Source organism: Zingiber officinale, chromosome 5B, assembly GCF_018446385.1.
Source record: "Zingiber officinale cultivar Zhangliang chromosome 5B, Zo_v1.1, whole genome shotgun sequence".
NCBI lineage: Eukaryota > Viridiplantae > Streptophyta > Magnoliopsida > Zingiberales > Zingiberaceae > Zingiber > Zingiber officinale.
Genome location: NC_055995.1, coordinates 15,362,841 through 15,370,789, shown reverse-complemented (window position 1 = coordinate 15,370,789; position 7,949 = coordinate 15,362,841).

Sequence of the window (7,949 nt, the reverse complement as noted above, 5' to 3'; positions counted from 1 at the left end):
TATTAAAAGATAACAAGTATTTTACTTTTATCAGTGGCACTGTGCTGGACTCTCAGTTGTCCTTGGGTTGGGCTCCCATAGTCGTCCCTAGGTTTAGATAACCTAGTAGTAACGGCACGGCCGACGGTCGCCAAATGAGCCGCCAAATGGGTTGGGTCGTTACAAAAGTAAAAGCACAGTTGCCGGGCCCAAGAGAAGTTGAGTATTATTTTGAAGTATTATAAGTATAAGTTTTGAACAAATAAAATGAGTTTTACATAAACATAAAGTATTAAAGATTAAGTTAGAACAAATGAAATAAGTTTCATATAGTTCTAAAAATCAGTAAGTTTAGTTCTTTATTCTACCATGTTTATCTAGTAGATGAGTAGTTTTTTATGTTTACCTATTAGATGAGCAGCATGATTAGCTATTAGAATTACATGAGTAGATTCCTTAGCTTTTCTTCGCTATTAGTTTGACATGAGCAGTTATGTTTATTCTTTATTTCTTTTTAGAGCATATAGTTTCTAGTTCTTTTCGTATACATGCACATTCGTGATTCTGTGAGTTAGATAGCGCTTACTAAGCAAATTTTGCTTATAGACTGCACTTCCTCTTACTGCAAATACAGGAAAGGAAAAGATATAGAAAGGAAGGTGACAAGGAGGTGGTCGAAGGATGTGTGATGCCAGGACTATGGAAGCCTTGGGACTAAGAAAGAAGTTTTCTTTTAGTTTCTTTTGTCCTTTGCTATGTTAGAAGTATTTGAGATAGTACATGATATTTTCATGTGATTAGGACATAGTAGATGAGTTGTGATATGGTGTGATGAGTTGTGGTATTGTTTTCTTTATTTTGGATTTATTATACTGTGTGGTTGATTGATATGTGTTCCAGCCGCTTGTGGCTGAGTATATATTGCATGTATTGTTGAATATGGTCACCGGTAGAGGGGAGACTTTGTCGAAATTTTTCGGTAGGGTTTCCATGTGATTTTTAATCATACCGGTTAAGTAGAGTTAGTAGTTAAGTAACGGTCATCCTTAGAGAATAGTAATAGTAAGAAGGGTGGTCATTACATTATCTCGTTAAATCAATAGGCCTGATAAGTTAGGTAATGATATTATTTATATGACGTGTTGTTGATTATAGAATGAAACTGTGTCCTAGTAATCTAGGTTGATGATGTCCCCTTGAGGAGCTCATAAGGATTGTCATGTAAACCCTGAAGGTGGACTTAGTCTGGCATGACAATGAAGATGAGTGGTACTACTCTTGGAGCTAGATATTAGTTAAGTGAGTTGCCAGTAACTCATTTAATTAGTGGACATTCTATATCTTAAACACAGGGAGACTAACACACTCATGATAAGAAGGAGCCCATATAGTAATATGAGATTGGTGTGGTAGTTTAATAATAACTCTTTAGTGGAATGAGATATTATTGATGAACTCGAGTTGGGTGTTCGGGGCAAACACGGGAAGCTCAAGTTCATCGGGAGATCAAAACCAATTCCTCCTCTCGGTCCCTGTCATAGCCTCTTATTTATAAAGTCTTGTACCCACCTATACCCAACTTCTTACCCACCTTAGGGTGGCCGACCAAGCCTAGCTTGGAGCCCAAGCTAGGGCCGGCCAAACCAAGGCATGATGGGTCAAGTTGTGGCCGGCCCTAGCTTGAACCCAAGCTTAGGTGGCCGGCCAAAATAAAATAAAAGGGGAGTTTAAATTTAATCTTTCCTAATGTGGAAGACATGATTTTAAAAGAGAGTTTAAAATTTAAATCTTTCCTTTTATAGATTTCTACAAAAGACTAAGAGAAATGTTTGATATCTTTCCTTATTTGTAGTTAAAAGGAAGATTTTAATTTTTGATAAAACTTTCCTTTTTTGTAACCATCCTCATGATTTTAAAAGAGAGTTTTAAAATTTAAATCTTTCCTTTTATAGCTTTCTACAAAAGATTAAGAGAAAGATTTGATATCTTTCCTTATTTGTAGTTAAAAGGAAGATTTTAATTTTAGAGAAAACTTTCCTTTTTGTAAATCATCCACATGTTTTAATAGAGAGATTTTAATTTATAAAAGTTTCCTTTTATGACCAACCATGAAGGGAATTTTTAAAAGAAAAAATTTTTATTTTAAAATTTACGGAAACAAATTAGGAAGTTTTAATTTTTTATTTAAAACTTTCCTTCCTTGGAGGATTTGATATGGCCGGCCACATCCATAGAAGAAAAGGAAATTTTTTTTTATCAATTCAATTTTCCTTTCTTTGGCAAGGAAAATAAGGAAGTTTTTATTAAAACTTTCCTTATTTGCCAAAACCAAGGAATATAAAAGAGAGGGTAGAGGCGCCTCACCTTATAACAAGATATCCTCTAGTATTCTTCTCTTCCTTGGTGGTAGCCGACCCTCTCTTCTTCATCTTCCCAATTTCTTCTTCTTTGGTCGGCGACATCAATTCTCTAGGAGACTTTTGGTGGCCGGATTTTGCTTGGAGAAGAAGTAGAGAAAGGAGGATTTGTTTCTTAGCATCCCTTGGAGCTTGGTTGATGCCCGAAGTTCTTCATCTCAAGGAGTTTGTTGATTGGCCAAAACTTGCTTGAATAAGAAGGAAGCTTGGGTGGATTCTCGTCTCGGTAGATCATCGCCCAAATGACGTCTGAGATAAGAAGAGGAATACGATAGAAGATCATGAGGTCTATAAGCTATAAAAGGTATAATTAGTTATTAGTTTCCGCATCATAACTAGTTCATCCTTTTATTTAGATCTTGAAATACCAAACACAAGAGGCTAATGAATCTAGGTAATCTAATTTATGTTTTCGATTTTGTGTTTCTTTTGTTTTTCAAACTTGTGATTCGATTGTTCTTTTTGGTTAAACCTAGGTTTACTATAAGGAAATTAAATATTAAATTTTGTTGAAAGGCTTTGTCTAGGAAGTGGAGGATGCTCCTATACCCAAGAAGACCTAGTGCCTCGCCATGTTTAACCTGGAAGCCGATCTCTGAAATTAATATTTAATTGAATTTGTAACATGGGTGGATTTGGATCAATAATGTTAAGCATCGTTTGCGATCCAAGTCTAAACCACTAAGAATAGATAAGTTGAATTTGGAATCAATAATGTTAAGTTCTGTTTGTGATTCCAAATTTAATTTCTAAAGAACACAATAGATTGTTAGGAAAGGTTCAGGACTTGTACAAAATTTTTGTACAGGGGAACCGGTATGATATTCCGAGTAGCAACCAACATTGTCGTCGAACGTAAGCCTCACTACCCCAAATCTTCATAAAAGACATATTGGGACTATTCCCAGTCCATATCGTATATGGTGTCTTTATGACGACCTTAGATGGAACTCGGTTAAGTGTGAAAGGGTCGTCTTTAGAGCATGCCCCCAGAAGGAAATAGGAAGATCTGTATGACTCATCATCGATCGTACCATATCTAATAAGGTGAGATTTCTCCTTTCTGATACACTATTCCATTGTGGTGTTTCAGGTGGAGTGAGCTGAGATATGATCCCACACTCAATGAGATGGTCATGAAACTCTTATCTAAGGTATTCCCCACCTCGATCTAATCGAAGCATTTTAATATTCTTACCAAGTTGGTTTTGTACTTCATTCTTGAATTCTTTAAACTTTTCAAAGGATTCTGACTTGTGTCTCATCAGATACACATAGCCGTATCTACTGAAATTATCAGTGAAGGTAATGAAGTAATAATAGCCTCCTCTAGCAGTTATTCTAAAAGGGCCACATACATCTGTATGTATGAGTCCTAACAGATCATTAGCCCTTTCGTCGTGTCCACTAAATGGAGTCTTTGTCATTTTGCCTTGAAGACAATATTCGCATGCCTTATATGATTCAAAATCAAATGAGTTTAAAAGTCCATCCTTTTGGAATTGGAATATGCGACTCTCATTTATGTGACCCAGGCGACAATGCTAGAGATATGTTTTGTTCAAATCATTAGACTTGAACCGTTTGATATTTATGTTATAGATTGGGTTTTCAAAGTCTAGAACATAGAGGCCATTCATAAGAGATGCACTACAATAGAACATATCATTGAAATAAACGGAACAACATTTGTCCTTTATTACAAATGAAAAGCCTTTCTTGTCCAAACAAGAAACAGATATAATGTTCTTTATCAAAGGGGGCACATAACAACACTCTTCTAGTTCTAAAACAAGCCTAGTGGGCAAAGAAAAAGAATATGTTTCTACAGCGACAGCAGCAACTCTTGCACCATTACCTACTCGTAGGTCCACTTCGCCCTTTGTCAACGCTCTACTATTTCTCAGCCCTTGCACATTAGTACTAATGTGAGACGCACATCCGGTATCTAATACCCATGAAGAAGGAATAGATAAATTGACTTATATAATATATATACCTGAGGTAGAAGTCTCACTTCTCTTCCGTTTCAGTTCCTTTAGGTATACCTTGAAGTTTTTCTTCTAATGCCCGGTCTCACCACAGTGGAAGCAGGTTCCTTCCTTAGCAACCCCACCTTTGGGTTTCAGTGCATGAGTCTTACCCTTGCCTTTGGTTTGGGTCTTACCCTTACCTTTAGGCTTCCACTTGCCTTTGCCCTTAGACACTATTAAAATGGAACTAGGCTTTGCCTTCTTAAGGTTGAGTTCAGCAGTTCTCAACATGCTCAACATCTCAGGTAGTAGTTTGTCAATTTCATTCATATTGTAGTTCATGACAAATTGATAATAGCTATCGAGCAAAGACTACAAGATAAGATCAGTGGCCAATTTGTGGCCTAGTGAAAATCCTAACCGCTGTAAGTTTTCTACATACCCAATCATTTTGAGTACATATGGTCCTACGAGACTTCCTTCTTGCATTCTGCATTGAAACATCGCTTTAGAGATCTCAAATCTCTCATGCCTTGCTTGTCCTTGATATAATTGTCTAAGATGTTCAACCATATCATAAGCATTCATGTTCTCATGTTGCTTCTGAAGCTCAGAGTTCATGGTGGCGAGCATAAGGTATGACACATCTAATGCATCATCTTGATGCTTCTTGTAAGCATCCCTATCAGCTCTAGTGGCAGTAGCGGGGGGTGCCTCAGGAATGGGCTGCTCTAGGACGTACAGTTTTCGTTCTTGCTTGAGAACTATTCTCAAGTTTCTATACCGGTCCAGGAAGTTATCTCCATTGAGCTTGTCCTTATCAAAGACATATCGTAGAGAGAGAGTGTTCGACATATTTGATGACATGATTATCTACAACAACATAATGCAGAACTTAGTATCATATATCGATCATTTAATTATGCCTTTAATTAAATGATTCTCCCACAGAATTATAAAGTTTGGTAGGAGAGAGTCATGATTTTACCCACACTACTAGCTCCAATTCCAATCGCGATAATATTCATGTGGGACAAGATCCATATTATACCTCATCTTGGGTTAGCTTTGGCTAATCGCCCAAGACTCGTATAATATAGGTAGGCATCTTATACCAATTGCATCAAATGCAACTCTTGTATAGCTAGATGAACAATGTTATTTGTTCATTTGCCCATCTTATGAAATTCATATTATAGCTCATCTTGAGTTAGCTTTGGCTAATCACCTAAGACTAGTACAATTTAAATTCCATCTTATGGGATATGCCTCTAATCTCTTATTCTAAATGAGACAACTTAGTTAAGTCGCACCCAAGTTTAATAGTTGGACATCACAATTGTCCTGTCGCACTCTAGCAAGATAAATTGAGTCACTTTGTTTTGGCAAAACCTGACTATAATTGATCGAGCTAGATGTGAGTATTAAACTTTTGGTAGGCATATTCTAAAAGGACCTAATTATATATATTAAACATGTATCGAATACATCAAAAATCACACATCACACATATATGCATAAATCAAAACGTGACACGGTTATGGCCCCCATAAACTACGATCTTCTCAAGCTAATGAGAAGTGCGATAAGTCCACCTAGGTCAAAGCAGCTTCTCTAAGTGCTCCCTTTGTCGCCGTGTGTTGTTGTCCTTCCTTCCTTCATTTTCACCCATCGTCCAGTAGACTAACTCCTTTCTAATTTGTACATTACAAAATCTAAAGAAACTCGATTTACATTCGAGTGTAGTCTAAAATTACAACTAGAATAAAAAGGATGAAGGCACGACACGCAGCCCATATTATGAATTACAACAACAAACACAACCACATAAGGGGTTCAAGGGCCATAACCATGCACCATGTCATATATATTCATAATATACTTACGACATAAATTTACTATGATTGTAATAACAAATTATGAGCCGCAACGCCATGAAACAAAATTAATTTTGCATACTCGTTTATGAGTTGCTGCCATGCCCAAGACCCTACTACCCTTAAGACCGACTATGTTTCGTTTCAAACAAAACACCTTTGGCCGAGACCTTGTTGGTCACATACCAACTATGTTTCGTTCTCAACAAAACACTAATTTTTGGCCGAAACTCATAATTTTGCAGATCATAATAAACCTATCATGCTTTTCTATATCACATATAAAACTCTAAAACTTAGTATATCCCTACGCAAGATCCACTTTCAAGGTTGCTAGCACAACCTTTCTCCTTTTGTAAGTTTGTGAGACAAACGAACGCTTGTTCGTGTGGATACTGTAGAGGCGCGAACACGAGATCGTGTTGTGATCCGAGCTGTCGGGAGTCCGTGAGCACGCTACAAAGGTATAATCTCTCATGCTATATTAGAAAACTTATTATATGTAGGAATTTCTCTTTCCCTTTGCATGGATCTTCTGGAGGAAATATGTTTTTCCGCTGCGCGCTTGCGTGTTTAGCAACATATTTCCTTACTCATATTGGAAGAGGCGGATGGAGGTGTACCTGAAGACAGACCTCGACTAATGGTTCTACATCCGTAAAGGATACAAGCCTCCAATCAACAACAACAACAACAGAATTTCGATGGCCCCAGAAAACTGGACTCCAGAGATAAAAAAAGAAGGTGCAAACCAACTTTAAGGCATTGAACACAATCTAGTGTAGACTCACAAAGGAGGAACAAAACCGTGTCAGCCCACACGAAGATGCAAAGGACCTTTGGGATAGACTCATTGAGTTACACGAAGGAGCAAATGATGCAAAGGTAACTAAAAAGATCATCTCTGAATAAATTACCTAACATCAAAATGCAGAAAGAAGATAAGGTGACTTAGGATGATGAATCAGACGTTGAAAATCGAAAGCATCACAACTACCTCGTGATGATGGCAACGGGATCAGAATCATAAAGTGAGGTGGAAGAAGATGATGAGTCCGAATATGATTCAAGCCACGAGTCCACACTCATTTCTGAAGGTTCGAACAAGGTATTGTCTATCCTAACTGCTAAATTCTTTAAAATAATTACATGTCTTAATAACAAATTAATTAAATCTTAAAAATAAAATGAAACACTCTTTAAATAAAATCAATACCTTAAGGAACAATGTAACTTCCAAACTGAAAACATGAATCCCACTCAAGTCGAAAGACTTAGGAAGAAAACTCTAAATTGAAAACTGAAGTAATCAATTTAAAAGATTTGTTAGAAAAATTTACAACTAAATCCAAGCACCTAAATACGATACTTGGATCACAAAGAGTTGAGTATAATAAGTCCAGACTCGGATACAAGTCTAGCTCGACTAATAAAACCTTTACATCTCTAGTCACCTAAAATAAGAAACAACCAAAGTCTGGGTTCCGAAAGCGTACCTAATCTCGCAAGTAGGGCTCAATCAATTTTATGTATCTAAAAATAAAATTCATTACCTAAAATCAAATCCAACTTAATCTATTAATTCAAACCAAAATAAACCAAATAACTCCACCTCAAAAATTAAACCTTCAAAGCTAAAATCTAACCTAAAGAATAAAATCAAATCAAATAAATAAAAACTAAACCTAAAGTAAATAAATATA